Below are 14,452 nucleotides of genomic sequence, written 5' to 3'. Positions count from 1 at the left end.
CTCTGTCTCTCTGTCTGTCTCTGTCTCTGTCTGTCTCTGTCTCTCTCTCTGTCTCTCTGTCTCTATCTCTCTCTCCCTTCCTCTCTTTCCCCCTCCCTCCCTCTCTTCTTCCATGTCTCGCTTTGTCTTTCTTTCCCTCCTCACCTCTCTCTCATCTTCCTCTCTTCCTCTTCCTCCCTTCCTCTATATTCTTTGTCTCCTTTCCTCTCCCTTTCTCCCTCCCACTTCACCCTCTCTCTTTCTCTTTCCCTGTTTTTCCCAGTCTTTCTCTCCCTCCCTCTTTCTCTCCCTCCCTCTCTCTCTCTCCCTCTCCCACTCTCCCTCTCATCCATCTCTCCCTCCTTCCCTTTTCTGAATAGTCAGATTAGAAAGCATAAATGCCAAGAATTCCATATGAAATATGAATTGACAGATGCCAGTATAGTAGATCACTCTACTATTCAGCTGTTTCCTTCTTGGAGAAGGTACCTGATTGCTAGAGCCTTCTGACACTCCCGTTGGCTCACTCCCATAATGGTGTTGCCAGAACTGGCTCTGGATACAGCTGCATAGGTCGGTTCAGTGGTCCCCAGATGATCCCTTCTTCCTTGTCTGCTTTTGCTGTGCTAGCATATACTGGATATACATATACATATATATATATATATATATATATGTATATATATATATATATATAATGTATATACATATATATATATATATATTTAAAATCTGATCTCTTTTCCAGTTGTGGTAAATGTTCTAATTAATGCCTCGGTGCTTCTAATCAACAAGAAATCCCCAAAGAGGCTAGTGCCAAATGCAACACACATTTTCCAAGAGTATTTTCTAGAGTTTCATGATTAAACTTAAGATTTTTTTTTTAAAATTAAGTTTGCTTTTAGTAACAGTGATATAATAAACAATTAAATGGTACCAAGAATTCTTCATTTTTTTCTACCATGTAGAATTTTCTATACCTTAATTATATACTTTCTACCTTCAATTATAGAAACGACTTCCTAAGTAGTTTTTTTTTTTCCTTTCCTCCCCATGTAAGCTTTAAGAAACAATGTCTACCGGGAGGGAAGAAGGGAAGTGAACAAGCACTTATATTGTGTTTACATATATGCCAGTTATTGCACTAGGTACTTTTAAAAAATATTTCATTTGATCCTCATAATCACTTGCTATTATTATCCCCATTTTACAGTTGAGGAAAGTGAAGAAATCTGAAGAAATCTGAAGTTAAATGACTTAGCCAGGGTCACACAGCTACTATTGTGTCTGAGGCTGAATTTGAACTCAGGTCTTCCTGACTCCAGGCCCATTTCTCTATCCACTTTGCCATCAGTTGCCTGTATAGGACAATTTCAATGACAAAAGTGTTAAAATAAGTTAGATACATAGAAGTATGAAAAGAATAATTTTACACACATACATGCTCACATATATGTGTGTATATACATATATACATACACATACACATATATATGTATATATTTGTTTCTAATGGTAGTTATCTCTAAGTTGGGTGGGAGGGAAGAAAAAAAGAAATTTATTTGATAATTTTGTTTTATATTTGAAAGGAATAGGAAATTATACAATAATAGATTAGCAGTTTCATGTACAATCATATTTTTATTGTAATATGTTATGTAAATGCCTGTTTTGTTCCATAAATTAATTTTTTTAAAGATAGTAGATAGAAGCAATCTAAAATATTGAAATTCTATCCATTTTTTAAATTTGATCCATTGTTTTCCAAGAGAAAGGCTAACTATGTTAATGTGAATTAACTTGCATTTCTTATTCTTCCTAATGTTTTCCAGTGGCATGGATACATTTTTTAAAAATTTTTATTAAAATAGAATTACTCAAATTATTTTTCATACCAAGTATTACATGCTGGACACAAAGACAGTCCCCAACATCCAAACTTTACCTGTGACCACATCCTCCATGTCTTTTGTATATGAAGGCTATAGACCCTTCCCCAATACAAGTGCACATTATAGTTGGGACATTCTGTAGATTTTAGTGCTTGGAATTTGTGGTTCTCTTTCTTTTATTCCCCACTCTCCATCACTTTCCCCACCCATTCCCCAGCTAGTCAAGGGTGGAGTCTCTGCTGGCAGGAGTGTCAGTAGTAGATTACTGCCTATAAAAAAGGGTAAGAGGAGGAGACATCCGTCCTTTCCTTTCTCTATGCCACCCCTCCCCTATTATTCCATGGCTGCTCCTCTCCCACCCATTCAGTCGCTCCAATAAAACATGTAAAGTGCCTTCCAGCACTATATAAATGTCAGCTATTATAATGGTTACTCAAGGCCCAAAATTGTCTCTGGCAGCAAAAAAACTTCTGTGCCATCTCTGCTGTTAGATTCAGGGGCCTTATTCTTCTCTGTTCCCCAACCCCAACCAGGGCCTGCCTTTTCCCGGCCCCAGCTCCTGTGACTAAGCGCTCAGCATGGTTTGAATATGGTTTTCCTCTAAGACGTGTATGAATACAACTTTAGACCTTTGTACACAAAGACTTACCATTACCATCTCTATGCAGTTTGGTCTTTTCCTTTGTCCAAGTGAACAACAAAATGGAAAGGGAATGGGTGTAAGAGCAGATCCTTGGGAATGATAGTGGCTTAGAATGGTGACATCATAGGATCATAACTCTAAGGACTCTCAGGTGTCATATCATCTAAAACCCTTCATTTTATAAGTGAAAAAACTGAGGCCCATAGAGGTTAAATGAGTTGGCTTGTTGTATTTGTGTTGTTCATCCTTCATTCTAGAAGATCACCAGCATCGGAGGGTGATGTCTTGACTTGCAAGTGAGTTGGGCTTAAGTGAGGCAGAGCTGTCCAAATTTTCACAAAGATGCATGGTCAGTATCACAGTTGGGATTCGAACCCACGTCCTCTAACTTCTGAAGTGATGTTCTTTCCATTGCGTCGCACAGATGTGCGTTCGAGTCCTGCCGCTGACACCTAGCGGTGGGAAACAAGTCCCTTGACCTTCCAGTGTCCCAGGTAACAACACTAAAATAACAATAAAAATGATGATGATGAAAGCCAGCATTTATGTTGCACTTCAAGGTTTGTGAAGTACTTTACAAATATTATCCTTAAAACAAACCTAGAAGACAAGTGCTATTATTAATCTCCATTTTACAGCTGAGAAAACTGAGGCAGGCAGGGGCTGAGTTATTTGCTCAGTCACAAAGCTACTAAGTGCCTGAGGCAGGATTCTACATTTTTAAATCATAGGGCAGTTGTTAAACTGCATTAGGAGAGGGAGTTTGCTCACTGAAGAATTCCCTACACTAAAAATATTGTATGCCTAGACTCTCCCCCACCAATATCACTGCCAAAAAAAGAAAAAAAAATGTGCCAGAACTTCAAGAGAAAAAAAAATTCCTCACCACATCTTGTAGACTATGAGCTCCTTGAGGGGAGAGATAGTAGTTTGCACATATCAGGTCAATAACCCTTGCTTACTGAATGGCTTCTTTAATTCAACTGGGGTAATTAGGTTCCTACAAATGACGATGGGAAGGTCTCTACACTTAATACTCTATAACACTTCAGATGCAGAGTTTTTACCACTCACCTCTCCTCAGCTCCATCAGTTTTTTTTTTAATCTCACCCATCCTAAACCCTACTCCCTAGAACTCCTGCTCTGCCCCAGACCACAGTAACTACTTCTTCTCTTGGAGCTTGGTAGCTTCCTCTACCACTGCCTTAAATCTGTGAGAAGGTGTACAGAGAGGAACCTACCACTGCTACTTTTCTTCTGGGGATAGGGACATGTTCCTTGCCTACAACTTTTGAATGTGGAATGTTTTCCCTCATGGAAGCAGGATTACATGTGGTGGTTACCTAGTAATATTAGCATAACCTCTTTCAGCCTCAGTTTCCCTTTCAGTAAAATAGGGATAATAATACAATCTATCTCATAAGCTTGTTACAAGAATCAAATGAGATTAAAATGTGTTGAGGACTTTGCAAACTTAAAAGCACCACATACATCTTAACTAATTTTATTGTTGCTGTTTCTAATTATTCCTTCATTTTCTCCTTTTTTCTGAGAATGCATTATTTTTTTCTCAAATCAGTAGCAAACCAAGTCAAGTAAATAAGCATTACCAAACTCTACTGTGTGCCAGGCACTGTGCCAAGCTATTGTTATTGTTTGTCTTTGATTCTCAAAGAAGATCATGACAACCGGGAGGTGTTGCTATGCTATGCAAGTGAATTGAATTTAAGTGAGGGAGGGCTATGCAGTCACTAGCTTCACTTTCTCCTCTGGAACCATCTGGGTGCAGTGGCCAGATATAGCTCAGGATGACTGGAGATTGGCCCTCGATGCAGTGGGAGTACTGAGGATACAAAGAAAGGGGGAAAAAACAACCTTCTCCATTAAATCCTACTATGTGCTATGCTAATCACTAAGGACACAAAGAAAGGAAAAAAATAACCTGCCCTCAAGAAGTTCACACTCTAATGAGGAAGACAACATGCAAGTCCACAATGTACAACAAGATATATTCAGCATAAATTGGAGGTAATCTCAGAAGGAAGGCATTAGCATTAAGGGGGCTTGGAAAAGGCTTCTTTCCTTAAGAGAGACTTGAAGGAAACCAGACAAACCAGAAGGTAGAGATGAGGAAAGAGAGAGTTCTAGGTATGGAGGACAACCAGTAAAAATGAAGAGTAATATTTTATTACATTAAATTATAGAAATGCTTGTTTATTCTGTAAATTAAAAATAAAATATATATATATGTATATATATATATATATATTTTTAAAATACAGAGTACATGCCATAGGAATTGAGAAGAAGTAGAAATCCCCTTGGACTTGGGTGCTTACAGAAGATTCCACAGGGATAAGGATGAGTCTGATATAGATAAGCAGAGAGGAGAAAGAACTGTATCCATCCTGCAACCATATGCTATACTATTTGTTGATTTCTGTTTTCATATTTTTTATCTTTTTTGAGTAAATGTGACCCTGTCTTCCATTACCATGCCCTTGATTGATGACTTCAATGAGGAGGAAAAAAATGCAGATCTTTGCCATTAGAATTAAGTAATATTTCAAGTTCTCTTGAAAATGTATTTTTTTGTTGTCACTCCAAAAGGGCTTGTCTAGAACTGTGTGAAATGTTTTTCTCTTGGATTGTATTCACTTGGGCCACAAAGAGAAATTTGATATCTGTGGGACAATTCACTCATTTGCTACATGGCAAGATAGACCCATTGCTACCAGTAAAGGCAATATATACATCAAGAAAGTGTTGCAATTGCTGCCTGGAGGAAAAGTCACCAATGAGTGGGGGAGGTGGCAGAACTGGGAAGAAAAAAAATACTGCATCTTTTTTGTTAGACAAAGAAATTGAACACAAAAAAAATTACTCCTTTGGAAAGTCATGAATACTTGACATTGGGTGTGCCCATGGTAAGATTTGCTGCCTGGATTTTTTCACAGCCAGAATGACTTGATGTGTTGAGTAAGTATATGTTGTTTCTAGGACACTCTATATTTCTTAGATTAACTACTCAGGGCCCTTTAGCCTTGATGAGTTGCTAAAAGACTGGAATTTTGCTACAGTTATGATCATAGCTTTTTGCCAAGAAAAATCCCTGAGATTACATTTCAAATCCATTCTCATCATTTGCTTCAGTATCTTCTCCAATGATGGAAGAGGATTAGCTTTGCTAACCAACAGACATTCCCCATCTTTGGTGTTACCTTTGCCTTGAAACTATTGCTAATGAAATCAGGTATGGGTTCAACAACTTGGGGCAGATAGAATTTCTCTGTTCAATTTTTTATAGACTATGTGGATAATATCATAGAACTTAGGACTATAAGAGGTCTTAGTGATCATTTAGTACAACTCATTCATTTTATAGAGGAAACCAAGGTTTATAGTGCCCAGAGCCTGTGATGGCAAAGCAGGAATTTGAACTCATCCATGACCTCTAAGAGCAGAGCTCCTTTCATTATACTTCTGTACTTCTCACACTTCTCTGACCATCTTGAAAATTTCTGAGAAAGGAATCTTGATATAATGAGTGTGTCCAACTCGAGGAAAATGTAGGATAAGAGAAATCAAATGACTGACTTAGAGTCCTCTCCAAAGCAGAATTTGAACTCAAATCTTCATGATGCCAAGTCTTTGCCTCTACCTACCGGGTGCAAAAGGAGGCATCTACAGAGTTGCAATAACAACAACAACAACAAAACAATCACAATAACTATCATTTATTGGTTTGAAAAGCACTTTAAAATGTCTCATTCTTTCCTCATGACAACCCTGGAAGGAGGTGATATTATTATCTTTTATAGATGAGAAAACTGAGGCAGACAAGTTAAATGACTTGCCTAGGGTGTCACAGTATGTAAGTGTTGGAGGCTAAAATTGAATTCAGTAATGGAGATAGGAGAACAGAGTTTGGTGTCAGGAAAGGGATGGGATAATACATGGTTATGAAGGCAATTTCCAGCTTAAAAAAAAACCAAGTAAACAAAGGGCTCTGGAAGATATTCTGGGGACCTGGTCAGGAAGGCAAATCATGGTCAAAAAGACAATCATACTGAAGTGGGTGAGTGGAAAAAAAAAGTGGTCTGGGATGTAGACTGCCAGAGAAGAAGACTTGCTGTTAGTTATTAGATGCTTCAACATCTTTTTCTTCAGTACAGTTAAGGATGGATTTATTCCTTTGTGACTCAGATAGAACTTCCATCACCCCTGTTAAAAAGAGCAGCTCAGTTATATACACACTGGTCAGTGGGTACTCAGAATTATAATGACAATAACAAGCATTTAAGTGCCTACTATGTGCCAGGCATTGTGTTAGGCACTGGGGATATGAGTATAAAGAACAAAGCAATCCTTGTTCTCTTAGGAGCTGGAATTCTAAGCAAAGAGGTAAATGGAGTTACAAAGAATCAGACACAAGTGAAATGATTGATTGACAACAACTTTTGATTCCAGGTATCGAGGGCTTTCAATGAAGAAAGGAGGTAGGGAGAGAAGGGAAGAAGGGAAGAGAGATGGAGAGAAGAAAAAATGAGAGAGAGAGAGAGAGAGAGAGAGAGAGAGAGAGAGAGAGAGAGTTTTGAGCCATTGTGACATAATAAAGTATTGCATTTGAAGTTAAAGACCTGGGTTCCCAATCTGACTTTGCACCTTACTAGCTGTGTGATTTAAGACAGGCATGTCTTTTTCTTTATTTATAAAATGGAAATAATGTCACTTGTACAATATATCACACAGGGCTGATATAAAAATAAAATGAGATCACATATGTGACAGAACTTTCTCATTGTAAAATGCTAAATAATTGAAAGTTATTACCATGTTGCTTCCGTGTTTTCATTGGCTTTCAAGTCTCCTATTTCTCCAAAAATTCTTCTCCACATTAAATGGAAATCCACTGGATTTCTTTGTAGTGACTTTTTTTGCTATATTCCTGAAATTATGACATTTATGTGCATTATTTCATTTGATCTTCAAAACATTGCTGTGAGATAAGTACTATAGGTATAATTGTCCCAATTTATAAACAAGGGAACAGATAACTCAAAGGTTGAGGGATTGTCCAGGTTCAAATGTTAGAGGTTTAAGGGATTTGTCCAGTTCAGATATCAGAGGACCAATATCTTGATGCCACATCCGGGACTGTCTCCACTGGGCCATGACTTGGTCAAAGTTACTACTTAGTAAATGTTTGTTGAATTGAATTGACTCTCACATTGGATTTAGAAACTCATGATTCCCAAAATAACAAACTATAATGAAAGTGAATGTTTATGATTTCATTTTCACTGTTTGTTGAACTGAATTCAACTTGGTAGTCATGGTTTCACTATCATCCTGAGTCATAATTTCCTAATAATGCATGTTATCAATTCCAAATAGGCTTTGAATTTGCATTGACTGCCAGAGACGCATCCTCTCCTAAAGTACAGCAAAAGCAAATTACTTATCCTTTTTCCCCCCTTAACCATCTGTATGTGAGCAAAGCAATGTAGTGCAGTGGTAGAGAACCAACCTTGAGGCCAGGAATCAATTAATTAACAAGTCCACAATCAATTAAGCACTTACTGTTTGTCAGACACTGTGCTAGATGCTAGGGTTATAAATACAATGAATGAAACAATTTGACACATACTGTGTGACGTTGGGAAAGCCACTTAACCTCTTGATGCTCTTGGCACCTTTTTAATGCAATCCAATCCACTTTTATTAAATGCCTACTATGTGCCAGGCACTGTACTAAACTCTAAGGATAAAATTAATGAAAATAAAAAGATACTCTATGTCTTCAAGGAGATTACAATCCTATGGGGTGAAGGGAGACAAAACACCAAAGGAGGCAGGAAAGGTAAGGGGGGTGGGTGGAGAGTATCTTGTTACATGGAGTTAAAATCAGGCAGAGCAGCACATGCAGAGAGAAACAAGCCAGTTTCTGCCCTCTATAAAGGCAGAGATTGGGAGGATCTTTGTATCCTACTCTTCAGCCCTCCAATCAGAGGGGAAAGGAGGCTTAGCGAGGTGGTGTCAGTCTAGATTTGAGTTAGCAACATGGGGATGAGATAAGAGTTGATAAATTTAACCTCAAAAGGAATCTATTCCTTGGAGTTGGAGCCAAACACAGCAGCAAAGTGCAACAACATGTTTTGTTAGAGGATGTTTCCTCATCCAGGAATTCCCTATATCAATGAAACTATGAGTTGAGTACTTGTCACCATTTCTATGTGACCTGATGATGCTGTTAAATTGACCAGTCACATTTTCTGATTGTATGACATCATGGAGACTAAAACATATTTCATTGAGGTTATTTATTCAAAGGAACGTCCATTAAGTTCTTACTGGATGATAGTCACTGTCCTCATCATTGGAGAAACAAAGAAAGCCAAATAGACTATCTCTGACCTACAGATTTTAAATTGTTATGATACTATTTCATATACTCATAGGCTGGCATTCTCTAATTGTGGTGAAAACAATTTGCTGTTTAAAATATTAGATGCTCTGAGGACCTGCCTTCAAATAGCCAGCACACACTGACTGGGTTCCACATTAATGGGGAAACTGTCAGAAGGCATTTTAACAAGGAGCAGACACTTTGACTTTCACGGAAGGAAATACTGCTTGGATAGGCCCATTTCCTACCAGGGACCTCTAATTATCCTTCTAAATTGTCTGATTGCTATTACAGGACAGTTATCTCTGGACTTAGTAAATACCAAGAAGTCGTGTATTCATCTATCGTCACACTATTTTCTAACTGCCTTGTACGTATCACCTTTCTAAATGCTGTCTAAAAGCAAGTGAAATGACATTTTCAAAGACCTTGATCCTTAAAATTTTACACATATGGTCTCTGCATGAGTGCGTGTCCCAGTCAGAGAATCCCTTTATCATGGAATGGATACTTTTGCTAAGTTTGGTAAAACTACTTCTATTAGAATAAAAAGCCCATATGGACACAAAATAAAGCTTGGTAAGGAAATCCATTTCAGAATCAATGTCTTCTCTGGAATAGCTTTGCTATTTATTCAATTTTAATTTGAAATTAGCAACTAGATGACCACTAGAAGTCCCTTCCAACTGTGATGTCCTACAATTTTTTGATTCATAGACAGAAGGAAATAATTTTAAATTCTTAAATGGACCAAAAAGTAAAAATGGGAAATTACCATTTGACACTAGATTTACCCATAACTGTCCCAACCCAGCATCTTTAAAAGCATACTGTGAAGAGAGTGTGGTGCTGGGCTCAGGAAGTCTTATGGATCTAGAATAAGAGTTTTTAAGCTTTTTTATATTATAGACCCCTTCGGGGGTAAAGTAGTAAAGCCTACTACCCTTTGAAGAATGTTTCTAAATGGATAAAATAAAATTCACAGGATGACAGAGCCAATTATATTGAAATACAATTATATAATTTTTTAAAAGTTAATGTACCAAGTTAAGAATCCCTAGTCTAGGAAATTATTTTCCTACATATTAGTTAGACTAGATTGCTTCTGGAGTTCCTTTCCAAACTCTGAGGTGCTATCAATGAAAGTCTTCCAGCATAACTTTAATTACACATCAGGTACGCTTCCCTGTTCCATTGGTTAGAAGTAGAGCTGCAGTCTCTGTGTCAGTGATTATAAAAAATTGCTTTTAACCTAACACAAAAACATCACCATAGTTAAAACCAGATTTCTCCCCTCATTTCATTTATTTTGGTAATGAATATTTGTTTAAATGAATGTGATGTGATAAATTATGCAATAGTTATGTATATACACATACAAACATACATACATGTATGTATGTGTGTATATGTATGTGTATATATCTGAATATGTGTGTAGGTATAGATCTATCTATCCACATATCTATCTATCTATCTATCCACACATGTCATATCCATATCCATATCCATATATATATATATATAGATATATAGATATATACACTTATTTCTACTTCCAGGTCTCATGATCTTTTTGCTGTGATTACAGAATGAACATTCTTTGCTTTATGTAATAATTCATTTCTTACCTCCATGCTTTTGCACAAGTGGTCCTCTAACCTAGAATGACCTCTCTACTCATTGCTACCTCTTAGAATCCCAAACATCCTTTCAATGTGATGGCTTGGGTTTAGTTTTTTAGAGCTCTTTTCCTCTCGATGGCACTTGCTATTTTCTTGCAGACACTTCATGTTGATTTTTCCAACTACAGTGTATCCCTAGTAGAATGTAAGCTCCTTGAGGCAGGAAATGATACATTTTTGTCTTTATATCCCTAACATGAATTATAGGGTCTTGCATATAGAAGAGGCCTCATAAATGTTGAATTGAATTGCTCTGAATTATTTTGGTATATTTCATGCTTCTCCATGACCTGAACTACAGGATGTGGTCTGAGAGAGACAGCCTACTCTTCAACAATAGCTTATTGGCAGGCTTTTTGGAAAGAGAGGGCAAGCAGGGCATTTATCTACCCTTGGCATGACTAAATGTATGTTTCAGGTGAATTTTAAGTTTCTGGGAATCCTTTTTAAGTTCATATATTGCTTTTTCTTTTCTGTTTTTATTGGATGGAGAAATTTGGCTGCAGGGTAGCATAATATTTAAATTTCTGCAGAGGAATTCGTAGTGTTTGGTCTGGTAAATGCAGGCATGCAACAAATTCCTTTACGTGCTGGATGAATTGTAGATGGCCTTTATATATGTTCCCTAGAAATCAAGTCAAGAGAAGTAGGAGAATAAGCAAAAGGTGATGCTAGAAAGGTTAAAAACATAGACCAATAGAAGGACAAGTAGACAGCCAAACCAAGAAGGAACCTGGAAAGAATTGCTTCTATAATCCTTTCTTCATAAACCATGAGTGGTAGTGTGGAGGAGTGGATGGAACCCTGAACTTGGAGTCGGAAAGACATAAGTTCAGATCCATCATCAAACATTTGACTAGCTGTGAGACCTGAGGCAAGGCACTGGTTTTCTCTAACCCTTAGTTTCGCCATCTGTTAATAGTACCTATATTGCCTACCTCATGGGGTTATTGAGAGGGTCGAATACAATAATATTGATAATAATAGCCTATGTTTAGAAAGTAAGTGCTTTAAGGTTTACAAGGATATGTGTGTGTATAGATGTATACATACACATCTATTCATCTATAGCCTTACAACTTATTTCTTTCCTCTTTCTTTCTCTTTCTGTTTTGTTCCCTCCTTCCTTCTTTTTTCATTCCCTCCTTTCTTTCCTTCCCTTCCTTTCTTCTTCTTTCTTTCTTTCTTTATGAATTTTAAAGTACTTACTTTTTATACATTATATTGTATTATATTATATTAAAATTATTTACCAGCTGCCATTCTGTGTCATAAGTGACATATCACTTAACCTCAATGCCCAGGTAACACTCTAAAATTATAAGCCATAGAGCAATTTCTATGTATTTTACAATCAATATACACAATATATACACATAAATACACATATATACATACATAGATACATATACAAATATAGATAGATACATATAGATATATAGAGATAGAAAGATATATACACACAGGTTATCTAAATATCATTACATATAATCATTATATATAGATATATGTATCTCTATATTACCATATATAGGTATCTCTATATATCAGTATATATACATAGATAGATAGATAGATAGATGTCATTATATTTAAATACATCTAGATATCATTTATATAGATATATAGATATCACTATATAGACATTATAGATATATCATTTTACAGATAGATATCTATATAACTTGTGAGATTGGTGATATTATTATCCCCATTTTACAAATAAGGAAACTGAGACTCAGAGAAGCTAGCACATTTTCTAGAGTCACACAGCTAGTAAATGATTGAGATAGGATTAAACCCAACTCTTCCTGACTCCAAGTGCAGTTCCCTGTTTACTATAGGACATTACATGCGAAGTTCTCTGTCACTTTTTTTCTTTTAAATCTGAACCTGTGATTTCACTACTATAGGGAAGTTCTAGTTAGGAAGCTCCTTCTGTTGATGAAGATCAGCAATTGTTCTACAGCTTGTAGTCTTAGGGTGTTACCTGGGTCCTAAGAAGATAAGTGAAATGAAACAAAAGAGAAAGCTAGTCCTTGCCTTCAGGAAGCTCATAGTATAATAGGGAAGACAGAACATGAGACTATGAAACTGAAAAGAGATTTGAACCCATTTCCCCCTTATTACACAGGCAGCTATCTACTAGAGGCTGCTATAAACCTTGTAAACCTTCTAGTTCTATAAATGCCAGATATCATTATTGTTGTTATCTTTAAAAGCTACTGAAATGTAGTATCAAACAAATGAGGGGTGCCATCTTTACTTCTACTTTAATTAAAGAATGATTGAGCCATTTCAGTGTTTCAAATCTTCCCTGAATTTCCAAATTCTATCTCCATGTCTTTAAGGTATGTCTGGTACATGTCTGTTTCCTCCTCTATTGGCATCATTTCCACCATCCCTTCAAAGTGATGACTGTCATGAAAATATCCAGCTAATACTGCTTCCATTGATCTGAAGCAAAAGCTTTTTTGAGACCTAGTGTTTGCTTTCTTTCTTCCTTCCTTCCTTCCTTTTTCCTTCTTTCTGTCTTTCCTTCCTTCCTTCCTTTTTTCCTTCCTTTTTCCTTCTTTCTGTCTTTCTTTCCTTCCTTCCTTTCTTCCTCCCTTCTCTCCTTCCTCCCTCCCTCCCTCCATCCTTCTTTCCTTCCTTCTCTCTCTCCCTTTCATTCTCTCATTCTCTCTCTTCTGCCCTTGCTACTCCTTTACTCCTTCACTTTCTCTCCTATTCTCTCTCTCTCTCTCTCTCTCTGTGTCTCTATCTCTCTGTGAAAGATATTTCTCTTCTAATGATGTTGTTATGCACAACTTCACTTCCAATTCTTCCCACCTGGCCGCTCATGCTGACGTCCGAGCTGTGCTCTAGAGGACTTGGCAGTAGGTACTTCCTGTTGTGCATGAGGCTTTCATTTCCAGGCCATCTGTAAAACCACAACACAGGGAGGAAGAATGGCAAGAGAGAGCGAGGGTCTCCTGGTGAAAGGCGGGAAACTGAAGGGCACTGCTGTGAGCCAGAGGAAAGGGGCTGAGTAGGTCAGATGTGATTTAGGGTGAGGAAGGCATAAGTCAAGGGACAAGGCCTTGAATCTCCACCAAAAAAAATGAGGAGTTCCTGGCAACACATTTTTGCAACGGCTGTGGTTTCTTTTTGTGAATTGTGTCTCAGACAGAAAGGAAGAGGAAAAAAAAACTGAATTGTATAACTTAAGAAATAGCCATATAAAAACAACAAGCAAGCTCTGAATTAAGCTGCTGTGTCTTTTGAGGGCCTCAGGCCCGACCTCTGAATGAAGCCTACAGCCAGCCCACTGAGCTGCTTCTAGGGGATTCTGAGGGAGGCCTCAAGGGAAAGTCTGTGGGAAGCCTTCCCCGCACTTCAGTTACACTCTGCCTATCTTCGTCAGCATAAATCAAAACCCTATCTCTGCTGGACCTCTGCCAACCTGCAGACTTACAGGATTACTTTGTCCCCATTGGCTTCTGAACAATAAGCCCATACCTTTCGTAATACCACCCAGGGGCTTGTACTTGGCACACTTTCTCCTGGATGTACCATAAAAGATAATAGGCATCTTTGTTGATCATCAACGATGAAGTATAGGTGTCTTATATGTAGCCTGGTATCCCAACACAGCTAGGTGGCATGGGAGATGGAGTGCTGGGCCTAGAGTCAGGAACTCCTCTTCCTGAGTTCAAATCTAACCTCAGATACTTCCTGGCTGTGTGACCCCTGGGCAAGTCACTTAGCCCCATTTGCCTCAGTTCCTCGTCTGTAAAATGAGCTGGAGAGGGAAATGGCAAATCACTCCAGTATCTTTGCCAAGAAAATTCCCAGTGGGGT

This window comes from Vombatus ursinus, unplaced genomic scaffold, assembly GCF_900497805.2.
Source record: "Vombatus ursinus unplaced genomic scaffold, bare-nosed wombat genome assembly UNPS02014874.1, whole genome shotgun sequence".
NCBI classification, from domain to species: Eukaryota; Metazoa; Chordata; class Mammalia; order Diprotodontia; family Vombatidae; genus Vombatus; species Vombatus ursinus.
The sequence above is the reverse complement of the archived record's forward strand: the minus strand, read 5'-3'. Positions refer to the sequence as shown.